The sequence below is a fragment of the Mixophyes fleayi genome, chromosome 1, assembly GCF_038048845.1.
Source record: "Mixophyes fleayi isolate aMixFle1 chromosome 1, aMixFle1.hap1, whole genome shotgun sequence".
NCBI lineage: Eukaryota > Metazoa > Chordata > Amphibia > Anura > Limnodynastidae > Mixophyes > Mixophyes fleayi.
The window spans coordinates 341,286,869-341,302,533 of NC_134402.1; positions in this window are offsets into that span (position 1 = coordinate 341,286,869).

Here is a 15,665-nt window from a genome sequence, read left to right on the forward strand (position 1 = left end):
CATTCGATCTTTAAATTTGTTTTGGTGGGTCATTGAGGTGTAACCTGGATTCAGACAATGTTGTTGATTGAAAACACTTTTTGACTTGTAATTTAGTGATGTTTGGCAAGCTTTCAAATAGGTTTTTCCAAATTGGATTTTTTTAACTCTTCTATTCTTGATGCCTGGATATTTTCTAACCAATCTATTCTAAGGATGAAGTAACGTTTTTCCTTAAACATCGACATTGAAGGAGGAGCCGGATGAATACACTGCTGCAGGATGCATTTTTTGCAGTCATAGGTATTCACAGAATGGACCATTACGGGGTAAAAAGATGAGAATTTATATAGCATATGATTTAAACCACCTTATTGACCATCAGTCCCATAACAATGATGTAGAGAGGCATTTCTGACAATCGGAGGAGCTTGATGTTCCAATAGATTGACACCTGGAAGGGAATAGATAACCTCTATAACATATCCTGTAGATCATCTCATTATATCTTGTTGTTATAAAAATATTGATTGATTGTATATTGTATTGTATATATATTGAAGAGCTTTTAGCGTGTTGATGATTTGGAGGGAGGGAAGTAAGATAATTTTTATGGGTTTTCATTTTCAGACTACATGTAAGGAGGGATGTCGCAGTATACCAGTTACTATCAGTAGATGGGGATCTGTTCACTTTCTAAGTATGTATGTCTCAATAGTTGGTATGGGAATAAATAGTAGACCTAATGTGGTGTAGCATTAGACAGAGTGGAATAGGCTTTATACCCAACAGGTGGACAGCATTTAATGGTTCACTGTCATTTGTTAAAGATTACATCCTACCACAACACTGTTGCAGGTGAATGATAGACCGCAACAAATCAGTTTTATTAGTTCAACATTTTCCTTGTAAATCCGAAACAGTTTAGTCCTCGAGTTTTGTCAACAACTCACATGACCTTTTTCTTGAATCATAGTAAATATTTATTTATACTACCACTACTAGTAGTAATATGCATAACACAACATGCACTACCAGGACTTTGTTTAATTGCAAATATTGAACATAGGATGATATTTGTCCCATAATGAAGGCAGGCAGGTTTAATTCTTAAATTAATATCAAGTTGATACAAAAAAATGCATTATCTGCATTGTATTATATATAACTGAATATCAATTTATGGGAGTTTATCTGTGATTGCACTGTCATGCTAAGCAAATAGGCTAAAGTTGTCCAATGTTTGTTTCTGCCTGGAATGTTGTAATATAGACTGGTGACATTTCTACAGTTGTTCTTTCTACCACTGTAGTTGTGTCACTCTCTTGTGGTGCAATCTCTATAGTTTTCCCTTATACAATTTTTAGTACTGGTGTTACTGGTATGATCGCATCAGGTAGTGGCCTTAATCGTAGCTGGTATTTTCAGGAACTGTTAAAACCCTGGTGGGTCTTTGTTCAGATGACATTGCCAACCCTAGTCCTTCACTATTTGAAGCCCTCCAGATTATCACTGAAATTGGTTCTTACTCAAGGCTTAGTATGAAATGGGACAAGTCCAGTATACTGTCAATGGGGGGTTGGCCTTCCTGCTTTAGTGAGCTTCTCACATCATGTATCTAGGGATTCATATCTTGAGAGCCTTAAGGTAATTCATATGCATACTTGCCAACTATCCCGGAATGTCCAGGAGACTCCCGGATTCCAGATGGGTCTCCCGGACTCCCGGGGGTGTATGGCAATCTCCCGCAACTGCCCACTTCCTAGTGAAGTGGGCAGAATTAGGTCCAAAATGCAGTGATTCTCCGGGAATCACGTCTGCGTCATAACGTCATGGGGGTGGGTCCAAAATAACCCGATTTTCGGGTCCCCGCCCCCTGCACGTCCACCTCCCCCGGAGGCTCCTGGACGCAAACTAGAAGAAATTGACAAGTATGTTCATATGTCTAAATGATACCTCCTTGGTTGTCTATTTTGGGCAACAAAATTAGTGCATGTCCATTGTCCTCTATCTGTGGTTGCCAGATTCGGTCTCCTTTTTCTACAGCAATGACACTCTTTGCAGTGTTAGTTACCTAATTAAAATACTACCTTTCCCATTCCTCCTTTACTAGACCCCCCCAAGGAGAGATTCATATCCAATCTGTATAAAATTCTTCTTTCAGATTTACAACATGCAACATGCAGTAGTTAAGCAATCACTTAATGGTGTAATGACATACATTCCATTGAATGACAAGTATAGGGAAGAATCCCCCAAAATGTCCTCCACCAACCCCCGATATGAGTGTAACACAGCTATACATTCTGCATAGATGTTACTACTCTGCCACATGACTGCACAAGATCCATCACAGCAATCTCCTAACTGTCCTAAGTGAATGACAAACATAGAATGTGATGGTAGGAAAGAACCTACTGGTCCAGATAGTCTGCCTTTTCTGGGGTTTTTTTTGGTTTTTATTTTTGTTTCTAAATCTTAGCAATATCAGTATGATTGTCCCAAGTGTTCTTGAATTCCACAAAGACTGGCAGACTATTCCATAGACCTATCACACTTTCTGGATTAAAGTTCTTAGTGTACCTTCTATAGCTGTGTCCTAAGGTTGGGATGTTGGAGGAACATGATTTACATTTTTGAAAATGATGCTATATGAAGATACGGGGGTATATTTACTAAACTGAGGGTTTGTAGAAGCAGAGATGTTGCCTATAGCAACCAAACAGATTCTAGCTGTCATTTTTTAGAATGTACTAAATAAATGAGAGCTATAATCTGATTGGTTGCTATAGGCAACATCTCCACTTTTTCTTTTTTTAAATCTCTTTATTTTCACACTTTATACAACAGACAACATTGTAGAACAAGTACAATGAAAGAAAACAATGTAACATAAGTACTGGTTTCACGTTATAGCCTATCCAAGGGGTTTAGATAATACAAAGCATTTTATCTAATAATGTTGTAGAGGGGGGAAGAGGAAGAGAGGAAAAGGAAAAGGGACACAAAGGAAAGGAGGGGGCTAAAAATTCTCATTTACATACTGCCCGGAAAGGGGGAACCATGTAATTTGTGTCATGGGGTCCATGTTTCGTGAAATTTGGGGAGATTGTCGTTAAGGAGGGCTGGTATATATTCAATGGACGAAATATGCCACAATCTATTTATCAACTCTGGGTTAGTAGGGGAAGTGTCTTTTTCCAAGCTCAGGCTATCAATAGTTTACAGGCTTGACTAACCTGAAGTGTCAGGCAGTCCCTTGGTTTGCTTATAGATGGAGCAGCTTTGTTGAGCAAGAAAATTGCGGGGTCTCTGGGGACATGAATTGCTGTGAGTTGGCAGAGGAGGGTTAGTGCAATATCCTACAGTGGTTGGATATTGGGACAATCCCACCATGTGTAAGTGAGTACCCTTGTCTGATGTTGTTGGGAAAATGTGGTGAAGTTTAGATGGGACTAGAATATATATCTCCACTTTTTCAATCCCACAGTTTAGTAAATATACCCCCAAGTCTCCACAGTCCCCTTTGCAACTTGGCATCATCTCTACTTACTCTCATCAAATGGCCACACTTTTTGTGAGGTGCTTCTCAATGTTTGTAGAGTTATATCTCAGAGATGGCTGGCCCTGGAAACTTCTACTTTGTGACTGGATTGTTAATGTAAATTCTACCCTTATATTCCATACACACTCCCCTGCAGAGTCCTCATGTGGTATAGCCTGGATGCGGGCGTGAGTTAATGTTATTAGCGTTAGGATGTTGTTCGGCTTTTTCTGCTACCTATCTATTTTCCAAGTATATATAATTATGACTATTTGGATGTATTGTGTAAATGTATACACCTAAAGTATTTGTGTATATAACATTCCTCTGGCCCAATATAAATGCATTGCATCTGATTATGTTTCAGTGTTATTATTTATTAATAAATTATGTTGAATTAACAAAATAATGAACCTAAATTATAATTTAGAGTGAACATACGCAAGGATACATTTAAGTTAATTTGTACTATCATAGTAAACATGAATTAATTGCACATGTGAATTAAATGTTTGATGTAAATGTAAACATGAATGAAATGTAGTGTCATTTTGTGCTATATTGTTCTGTAATACATGGCGTGTGTAACTTTTCCACTCACACAAGTCTTTACTGAAAAACAAAATACAATAATTGTCAAACTGAGCATTCCAAACATCTCTGGAAGGTTTTTTTTAGTGTATGGAGAAAATTGAGGTGTTTATACACATTGAGGGGAGTCCGAGGCGCAGGCTGGGATCTGTTTTATATAAGGTCCTGTTTTCTTAGTTTTCTGAGTAATGGTTCCTCTGGGATATCAACCAAGGAACCAGCTCTCCAAGATCATCTAAACTTGGCAGGTTAAAAGAAAAATTAATTACCTCTCAATAAACATAATGACTTACTGATGGTGGAGGGCTGTACGTCTGTGTGTGCAGACTACAGTAATAAAGAGGATATGGGAATAGACTGTTGGCCTGCTCTTATACCAGTTACATGGCAGTAAGGGATAGCCAATCACATCAGTCAGGGATGTAGATGTTGGTCTGAGACTATACCTGTAAAATCAGCATACTCTGCTTTACCTATAACTGCTTTAGAGCTTACTATCTTTCTTGATCCACACCCAGATTATATCATCTAGGCAACTTTATAGGGGTATCAAGCAAGTTTTAATTAGCTTACAGAATTAGCAAATAACAGCTCTACTGGGGCTTATAATAGGAATCTGCTGCCTTTTTTTGTTAAATGAACAGTAGACATAAAGCAGTGACAAGCTGTTCCTATATAAAGAATACTTTCTAAAAATTACATTGGTAGACCATGTTTTTATACCAGGAATTACATCTGTTTTGGGGTTAAAGCCAGTTTTTCTTTGCACTCATCACTTCCATGTTGCTAATGTTGTCTATAGAGAGGTGCTGTGGTTTTGGCTTTGTATAACATTTGATCCCAGTTCCCATAAAGTCTGTAACACTGTACATTCTATGTCATGTGCCTATACAATCCACTAGACATTTAAGTGAAAATAAAGTAACACAGTTATTAGATATAAATGATACACATAAACCAGCACAGAAAATAAGGGAGATGTGAGTACCAATTAACAGCTTAGAAAAATTCTTATGTCCCTCTCAAATCAATTAAATTACATATACAGTTATACAAGTCCAACTTCTCGTCCCCGGAACCTTGTGCTGTGGCTGTTTTTTGTTTTGTTTATTAATAAACAATTCAGCCGCATTTACTAAGTGAAATGCATATCACATTTCGTTTTGAACACGTGTGTAACATCATATTCATTCATTTAAACTTTTCAATTCTTCATCTAAAGTTCTGCTCAATCTCATTCATGTCGTAATTAATTCATGAAAAGATACATCAAGTTGTTCGTTTTCTCATTGGGCAATGAAAATAGGAAATACTGGTTCTTATTTTGATCAAAACATTTCACTGCAACTTCGCTCATCTTAATCTAGCATCACATTCTCCTAAGTATAATTTTATAGAAATGTTGGTCATGATAGGCCTGCGAATTGTGTTTGTTTTTTTTTTTGTTTTTTATTGGTTTGATGTTTTGGCACTGTTCATCTGTCAATGAAATATTGAAATTAGCGGTAAAAAACACACCTAATCTGATTAACATGTCTTTAAGGTCTAGTATTTACAAACAGTCCTCATTATTGGTGTAAAAATGTAAGTAAGTGCATTTCTACTTCTGCATAGAACAGTGAATTAAATATAGCAGATGAGAATGCCACACTCCAGACTTCAGACCTGTACTTCCTACAGCTGCAAATCTTCAGGAATTCCTCCAAGACCGTCCCACAGAGGTCAAACCCCTATTTCTTACCCAGGAGATAAAGGTTCAGGTCAGTGATAACTCTGTGACTAAAGAGGGAGGGGCTTTGTTTGTCAATTACTCCCCACTTCTTCCATGTCATCTGGTTCCACTTCCCCCTATCCCCTGACATCGATCCAACTTAGTGACTTTTTCTTGGTAAGGATTTTGGGATCCTGGACATATTTCAGTACAAGTGTAATCAACAAAAATCGTTAATGTTCCTTTAAAAAAATGTATCTCATTTATCAAATGTTAATCTCCAACCGGCTTCAGATGTGTTTACTTCCTTTGTGACATATACACTGTTTTCTGTTCTATGTTACTACAAAGAGCAAGGCTCCTTAAGGCGCAAAGCTACGCTAAATCTTTAATCGGTGTCCTGTGGTGTATGTAATTTAAATTTTTGTATTTTTTTTTTCATTTATATAGACTCTTATTGTTTTGCTTCAACTTAAATTAAGTGATACCCAGTGGTACTTGTAGTTATGTGTATATGGTTTATATCTATCTGTTCTTTTTCAAATGCAGTTTATTGCAAATTTTATATAGTTACTTTATTATTTATTATTATTTTGGGTAGGAAAAACAGGCCATGGAGATATTTTATGTAAAAATAGTGAAGGGTACTTGATGTTATTCATTTTCAGGAATAAATTAATTGTTTTGATAAATGGTGCCTATGTTTGCTTTTATTGTGCCTACAACACCACCCCTGCGTTGATTAGTTTTGATGGTTTTAGTGAGAGGGCAAGGACGTGTGCACATGGACATTAAACCGTTCCATGTGCCCACCATAGATGTGGAGAGACACCGGATCAATGGGCGCTTTACCAAAGTGGATGGCAGAACAGGGATGGGTCAAAGCAGAATGTGCTCTACTATCTCTCATTCCTGTTCCGTTATATCAGCAGCTCCGTTTCGCCAGCGCTGTCCTATACAGCAGCCGCGGCGCTGTCTAAGAAGCGTCTGCGGCGGTGCTGTATACAATACAGCATCGCCACAGACGCTACTTTGACAGCGCCGCGGCTGCTGTATAGGACAGTGGCCACTTAGTTAGCGCAGGGGGGGGTTTCTAGAGACTCAGAACCCCCCCTGCATGCGCCACTGGCCTTGGAAAGACGTCCGGGTACACTATACCAGTGTCTGTCTATTGAGATCAGTAATCTTTATATGAGCTGCCGTCTCTCTACTGTATGTAAAAAATGGACATCTATGAGTTTGCATGTGCTGCGTATATATATATGTATATATATATATGTATATATATATACAGTGCTTTTTTTATAAGAAGAAAGGTGCCGGAGTTCACCTCTTTCTGCCCCCTCATTTTTGTGTAGCTCTCTCTTTCTGCCCCCCCCCCCTCGTTTTTCTGTAGCCCTCTCTTTCTGCGCCCCTCCCCCACTTTCTGTAGTCTGTATTTACCTTCTATGCTTCTTTTCTCCCTTTTCTGCTTGATCACGGCTCCTCTCACCGGCAGCGTCGTGACGTCACAACGCTGCTGGAGCCAGAAGCAGGACACACACTAAGATGCTGTGCTGCACTGTAGCAGCACCGAAGTGAGCAAAAAAAATGAAATGTTAAAAAGTTAATTAAACTTTGAAAGCCCATGGAAAAAAGGTGCCGGAACTCCGTTCTGAGCGTTCTATGACAAAAAAAGCCCTATATATATATATATATATATATATATATGTGTGTGTGTGTGTGTGTTTCATACACATTTCTCTTTGCCCATTTCTGCTGGGCTTCTGTTTTCATACACGCCCCCTGCGTGTATTGCTTACTACAGTTTATTGGAGAATATACTTACCTTTCTGCAGCTAGTAGGATGCATTGTGGCTCCAGCATAGACCAGGGACTCCAGTTCTGCTATGGCACTAGTTGCAGCACTTTGCCATACAGAAGGATGAGAATAATGTATAATGTATGTTTGCCAGCACATGAGCGACATTGGTTCTGCACATAACGCAGTGGCGCTCTGAGTTCTCTCCACAGCTGACACAGACAGCCGCTCCCTGCTCCTGAACACTCCAGCTAAACCCGATCCTGTTCTTCAACATTTTTAAAGCCTCTTTCTGTTTGCATCTGATGGGAATGAAATCCCAAGTATAATAACATGTGCTTGTCCCAGCCAGTAAAGGAAATCCAGCCCAACACTTTCGGGAGTTTTACTATAATACAAATTTAACCCTTGCGATAGCATTTGTAATGTTTCCAATATTATTGTTTCTTAATACATTTGTTTGACTGATTGAGGCCATGCAGCTGGAGTACATACCATGTTTATATGGAAGGATTGAATCTGTACATAGCTAGAATTTCTACCCCATCCAACAAGTTTAAGAGATAACTTTATATGCTTTGTATGCATAATACATAGACAGTCTGATGTCTCCCTGTCTTGTCTGTACAAACTTGCTGTTTAAGTTACAACTCATTAATGAATTTGCTGTACAGATAGAAAAGCAAAACTAGCCTCAGGTCTAAATAAGACATACCACAAAAACAAAGCATGGCCCAGGATTCCTAGATTCTCTGATACCTTTTAGCATTTATCACTGTCACTGGTATGCCAGCCAAGGTTAGGCCTTGTGGTCATTGTCAAGAGAAAATTTTGACTCCTCTCGCTCTATCTTTGCTCCCTGCCCCCACCACCATCATTAATAAGTTTCACAGTAATCAGGAGCTGCCAAGGGCAGAGGAGGAGTATCCCAGCACCATTGATGGAAGTAAACCTCAATTTCAAGGTCTTCCCCAGAACTACAGCCTGCAACAACTTGTGTAGGGGAGGAGGTTGGAGAACCGTGGGAGGAGGGGAAAGGTCAGCTCAGAGAGACAGAGGTGGACTGCACTAGTGATTCAGTGTCTATTAATGAAGTACATAATCAAATAAAGTCTATTTCCTATTTTCTGAGTAATAGATTTTAATATCATTAAATTCCCTATCATAGACCAGCCATGTGCAATTTGTACTTTTTTGTATCTTTGGTATTTTTTTGTTTTTCTGTACTCCGTATGCTTGGATGACACCTTTGATGGAGCAGTATTACTTTTGCAAGGAGTATAATAATTTATATAGTGGTTGAATGATCAAAAATGAACCGTTAGGCTACGTACACACAGTGGTAAACTTTATTTTGTAATTTAGCTTTGAGCTTGTCAAATGTGGAAGTGTTAATTTTAAAGGAGTTCATTATATGCTTATTGTATGCTAACTGAGAGGTTTAGGAGTGCTTATTAAGTGTTTAGGAAACTTTTTTTTATGACAAATCAAATTTAATTTTTATCATTACAGAAGAGAATTCAGAAATTGGAATTCTTGGTAGAAGTGTATTGAGAACGTTATACTAAAGCCTGGGACACATCAGCTGTAGACATCATCAATTCCCATAGAATTATAGAATTATATAGGGAAGTTAAAGAGCATTAGATGATAAAAAAAATACTGCTAGGAGCAATCACTAGACAGGAAAAATACATAAAACAAGATAAATGCCCTTGACAAAGCGCATGTGTTCTTATATAATACATGTAATCTATTTTCTTAGCATTTCACTTCCAATACTAACTGCTGTAAAGCAAGACCTGAACTAAATTATCGGTCATCGAAAGCAATGCTATAATTACTATAATTCCAGTGATTTCCAAATAGCGTATTAGAAGGTGGAAATTACACTATATGGACAAAAGTATATGGCCACACCTGTTAATTATTTAATTGAGGTGTTTCAATCTCACCCATTGCCAAAGGTGTATAAAATCAAGCACCTAGCAGATACAAAATGGGTCATTTTGAAGAGTTCAGTGACTTCAAATGTGGTACTGTGATAGGATGCCACCTTTGCAATAAGACAGTTTGTGAAATTTCATCCCTACTGGATCTTCCACGGTCAGCTGCAAATGATAATATTAGAAAGTGGAAGCATTTAGGAACATTTAGGAACAACAGCAACTCAGACACGAAGCGGAAGACCACATAAAATCATAAAGCGGGGTCAATGACTGCTAAGGCGCATGGTGCATAAAAGTCGCCAACGTTCTGCTGATTCCATAGCTGAAGAGCTCCGAACTTCCACTGGCTTTAATGTAAGCACAAAAACTGTGTTGTGGGAGCTTAATGGATTGGGTTTCCATGACCGAGCAGCTGCATGCAAGCCTCATATCACCAAGACCAATGCCAAGCGTGGGATGGAGTGGTGTAAAGCACACAAACACTGGACTGTGGAGCAGTGGAAACGTGTTCTGTGGAGTAACGAATAATGCTCTGTTTGGCAGTCAGAAGAGCAAGTCTGGATTTGGCAGATGCTGAGAGAACGTTACCTGCCTGACTGCATTATGCCAACTGTGTAGTTTGTTGGAGGAGGTATAGTATTATGGGGCTGTTTTTCAGGGTTTGGGCTAGGCCCTTTATCTCCAGGAAGGGCAATCTTAATGCTTCAGCATACCAAGTCATTTTGAACAATGCTATGCTTCCAACTTTGTGGCAACAGTTTGGGGAAGGCCCTTTTCTATTCCAACATGACTGTACCCCAGTGCACAAAGCAAGGACTACAAAGACATGGTTTGATGAGTTTGGTGTGGAAGAACTTGACTGGCCCACACAGAGCCCTGACCTCAAACCCATTGAACACCTTTGGGATGAACTGGAACAGAGATTGCGAGCCAGGCCTTCATGTCCAACATCAGTACCTGACCTCATAAATGCTCTACAGAATGAATGGGGACAAATTCCCACAGAAACACGCCACCATCTTGTGGAAAGCCTTCCAAGAATAGTGGAAGCTGTTATCACTGCAAAAGGGGGACCAACTCCATATTAAAGTATATGTATATGAATGCAATGTCATTACAGTCCCTGTTGATGTAATGGTCAAGCGTCCGAATACTTTTGTCCATATAGTCTATCTCTCAATAGCATACATTTGTGTAATGTTACTGGCTGTCTATACATTACAACAGCACCTAAGTGACACAAATTGTAACCAGCTGTTAAAAGAAACAAAATAATTGGCAATTAATGTACATGGCCTGACTCATCTTCGAATGCAACCTGCACGCAAGCTGCGTTTTTAAAAAGAGCACAGAACTTGAACATATGTGCTCCCCATATTCAGGTCCAAGTGGATCTCAAGATACATTTCCATTGGAATCTCAGTATAATGTTACGGACTTACCTTATCCCCGCCGCTCCGTCCAGCCGCACTTCCGCATTCAGGACCATGTGACCGCACCCGGAGGCGGTCACATGACCACAACCTAGAGGCGGGGATTTTGAATCCCCTTCTGTATAAAAACCTCACTCTGACACTCGCTGAGTGTCAGAGCAACACTTACCTGTTCCTGGCTCCTGCTCTTCGTGGATTGCAGTGTCTTCCTGTTTCCTGTGTCTCCTGTGTGCTGATCTCTGCCTGTTTGACTTCCCTGGCTCTCTATTCCCTGTGTACCGACCCGGCTTGCTGACCATTCTCCTATTCTTGTGACCCGTGTACCGAACCTGGCTTGTTGACTCCGAGTTGCCTTCTGATTCTGCCTGACTCCATTCCTGTGTACCGAACCGGCTTGTTGACTCCGCTACCACCGCTTCACTCCGCTGTACTACATCTTGAGGCGAACCTGGGGACCGCGACCTGCGACTCCTGGCAGCGAAGCCCACCCCGCCTTGCGGCGGTTCTTGGTGAACACCGGGGAGATCGTTAGACTCCGCACCTCAGGTAAGCCAGCGCTAATCAAGATTAGTAATATAGTATCCAGAATCTGTTACAGTTTGCTCTGACCATGGATACCACAGCTAAAGATCTGTTGGAGCATTTAGTAGGAAGGATGGATAAACAAGAAGCTAACCAAGAGCAACTTTTAAAATTCCTAAATAGTCTATCCACTCGCTTGGATGTTGTCCAGAACACCCTAGTGGCTGGTGGATCACCTGGGCCGGCAGTGGCCCCTGTACCTCAGGCCGCAGCAGCAGCTTCTTCCTCGCAGCTACGGTTACCTAACCCACCTAAGTTCGATGGAGACCCTAAAAATTGCAGAGGATTTTTAAATCAATGCTCCATACAATTCGAGCTTCTACCTGGGAACTTCCCCTCCGGAAAAACGAAAGTGGCCTATGTGATTTCGTTATTGTCCGGTCAAGCTTTAGCATGGGCTTCCCCCTTGTGGGAGAGGGACGACCCCATTCTACATAACTTCAACCTCTTCTTGTCCACCTTCAAGAAAATATTTGATGAGCCAGGAAGGGTGTCCAATGCCGCTTCCGGCTTACTACGTCTCCGCCAGGGAAACCAGTCTGTGGGGCAGTATGCGGTCCTCTTCAGAACCATGGCCTCTGAACTTCGCTGGAACGATGAGGCTCTAGTAGCTACATTCTGGCAGGGCCTTTCAGACCGAATCAAAGACGAGTTGGTATCCCAGGAACTCCCTACGTCTTTGGACGACATTATCTCCCTCTGTGTCAAAGTTGATTTGCGTTTCAAGGAACGTAATTCTGAGAAGGAACAGTCGCGGCGTAGCATGATTCGCTTGGCCCCCAACTTCCAAACCCCTGTTCTTCCCCCTGAAGAGCCCATGCAACTTGGGAGGACCCGCTTATCAGCCGAAGAGAGGGAGAGGAGATTTCGGAACAAGCTGTGTTTATATTGTGGAGAGAGTGGCCATCTTCTGAGTTCTTGTCCCAAACGCTCGGGAAACGACAGGGCCTAACGAGTTCTGGAGCTGTGTCGTTGGGCCTCTTTTCTCAGTGTCAGTCAGTTCCCAATAGTAATGATTGCCTGTCTATTCCCATTTCCCTTCAGTTAGGACAAAAGACCTTCCCGCAGTCGGCTCTTCTAGATTCCGGAGCCGCAGGAAATTTCATTTCTGCCACAGTAGTTAAACAATTCGCTATTCCCACACAAGCCTTGGAACAACCCATCTCTCTGATGGCCATTGATGGGGGAAGAATCCCTGAGGGGTCCATCCTGGTACGCACTATTCCTCTTCTACTTCAGATAGGAGCACTTCATCGGGAGAAGATTTCTTTTCTAGTAATACAAAGATCTACCAACCCAGTCATCCTAGGACTTCCTTGGTTTCGTGCCCACTCTCCCACCTTGGACTGGAAATCTGGTCACATATTGTCCTGGGGACAGTCCTGCTTCTCTCGCTGCCTACAGAGAGTGGTTCCCCCGAATAGTCCCAGACGTACCCAAGAATTTCCTGTGACTCTCCTGCCTGAGCCATACCAAACCTTCTCTGATGTTTTCTGTCAACAAGAGGCCACTAGACTTCCCCCTCACAGAATCTGGGACTGTGGCATTGATCTGATACCTGGTAAACCCATTCCCAGGGGCCGTGTTTACCCCCTTTCCCTCCCGGAATCTAAGGCTATGGAGGAGTACATCCAAGAAAATCTAAACAGGGGCTTCATCCGCAAGTCTGCCTCCCCAGCTGGGGCTGGCTTCTTCTTCGTAAAAAAGAAAGATGGGGGCCTCCGCCCTTGCATTGATTACAGAGGCCTGAATGCCATTACCGTTAAAAATCGGTATCCACTGCCACTGATTTCTGAACTATTTGACCGGATCAAGGGTGCCACCATCTTTTCTAAACTTGACCTCAGAGGAGCGTATAACCTTATACGCATTAAGGAGGGGGATGAATGGAAGACGGCGTTTAACACCCGAGACGGCCACTTTGAATATCTGGTCATGCCTTTCGGGCTATGCAATGCCCCAGCCATATTTCAGAGCTTTATGAATGAGCTGTTTCAAGACCTCTTGTACCAATCTGTAGTCATCTACTTGGACGACATTCTCATCTTTTCTCAAGATCTAGCATCTCATCGTACTCATGTATTGGAGGTCCTCTCTCGTATCCGAAGAAATCAGTTATTTTGCAAATTAGAGAAATGCACCTTCGAGCAGAGACAAATTCCCTTCCTGGGATATATTATTTCGGGCACCGGTCTACAGATGGATCCCACAAAATTGAAAGCCATACTTGACTGGCCCCAACCTTCAGGCCTTAAAGCCACTCAACGCTTCCTAGGATTCTCCAACTATTATCGTCAATTTATCAAGGGGTACTCCTCTCTCGTGGCTCCCATCACAGCATTGACCCGCAAATCTGCTGATGCTGGTATTTGGTCCTCTGAGGCTATCCAAGCCTTTATATTATTAAAGTCTCTCTTTTCATCCGCACCCATTCTTCAACAGCCAGATTGTTCTCGTCCCTTTGTCCTGGAGGTAGATGCCTCTTCTGTTGGCACAGGAGCCGTACTATCACAGCGAGGTCCTTCTGGAAAACTTCATCCCTGCGGATTCTTTTCCCGTCGCTTTTTACCTGCTGAGAGGAATTATGGGATTGGCGACAAAGAGCTCCTGGCCATCAAATTGGCTCTCTCCGAATGGAGACATTTACTAGAAGGAGCGCAATTCCCTATCACCATATATACCGACCATAAGAATTTGCTTTACTTACGCACTGCCCGATGTCTAAATCCTCGTCAAGCAAGGTGGTCCTTATTCTTCTCACGCTTTGATTTCAACATCACTTTTCACTCAGGATCTAAGAACACGAAGGCAGACGCCTTATCTCGCTCTTTTGATCCAGCTGACATGGAATCCTCGGAAGATAAGAAATTCATTGTAAATCCATGTCAAGTATTGGCAGCTACACACCTGAAAAAGGGTTGTCCTCCAGGCAAAACATTCATCTTGCCACATCTACGCACCCGGCTCCTTCACTGGGCTCATCACTCACTCTTCTCTGGGCATGCCGGCATTCGCAAGACCTGGGACTTATTGTCCCGAAGCTACTGGTGGCCTTCCTTGCTGGAGGATGTGAAGAGATTTGTTGCTGCTTGTTCCAAATGTGCTCAACACAAGACCTCTAGGAAGAAGCCTTATGGATGCTTGCTCCCATTACCCATTCCTGATTACCCTTGGTCACAGATCTCCATGGATTTTATCACGGACCTTCCCCCTTCCAAATCCTGTACTGTAGTGCTTGTGGTCACGGATCGCTTCTCTAAAACAGCCCACTTTATTGCTCTCAAAGGCCTTCCTTCTTCCTCCTCCTTAGCCGATATTTTTATTAAAGAAATATTTCGCCTCCATGGCTGTCCTCAACATATTGTCTCCGATAGGGGATCACAATTCATATCAAAATTTTGGCGGTCTTTTTGCAATAAATCCGGGATCAAGCTTGACTTCTCTTCCGCATATCATCCCCAGTCCAATGGGGCTACTGAGAGAACCAACCAAGAATTAGAGAAGTTTCTCAGAATATTTATCTCTAGTAACCAAGACAACTGGGTGGACCTTCTCCCTTGGGCCGAGTTCGCCCATAACAACCATTTTCATGAGGCCATCTCTAACTCCCCCTTTTTTGTTCTGTATGGCTGCCATCCTAGACTACCCACCTTCTCTCAAGTATCATCTTCTGAAGTTCCAGCAGTGGACTCTCTGGTTCGTAACTTCTCTGATATTTGGGAACAAACCAAGACAAACTTAAAACAAGCAACTACTCGTTCCAAAAAATTCTACGATAAAAGGAGAAGAATGACTCCAAGTTTTGCAGTTGGTGACAGGGTATGGCTATCCACCCAGAACATTCGTTTAAAGGTTCCCAGTAAAAAATTTGCTCCCAAGTTTATTGGCCCATTTGCTATATCTGAGATTATTAATCCCGTAGCCTTTAGATTGAGTCTGCCTCCCTCCTTACGCATACCCAATGTCTTCCATGTCTCCTTGTTAAAACCGATGGTAACCAACAGATTCTCCACCTCATCCAGAACTCCTCCTCCTGCTGTGGATCGGGATCAAGTGGAATACGAGATTAAAACTA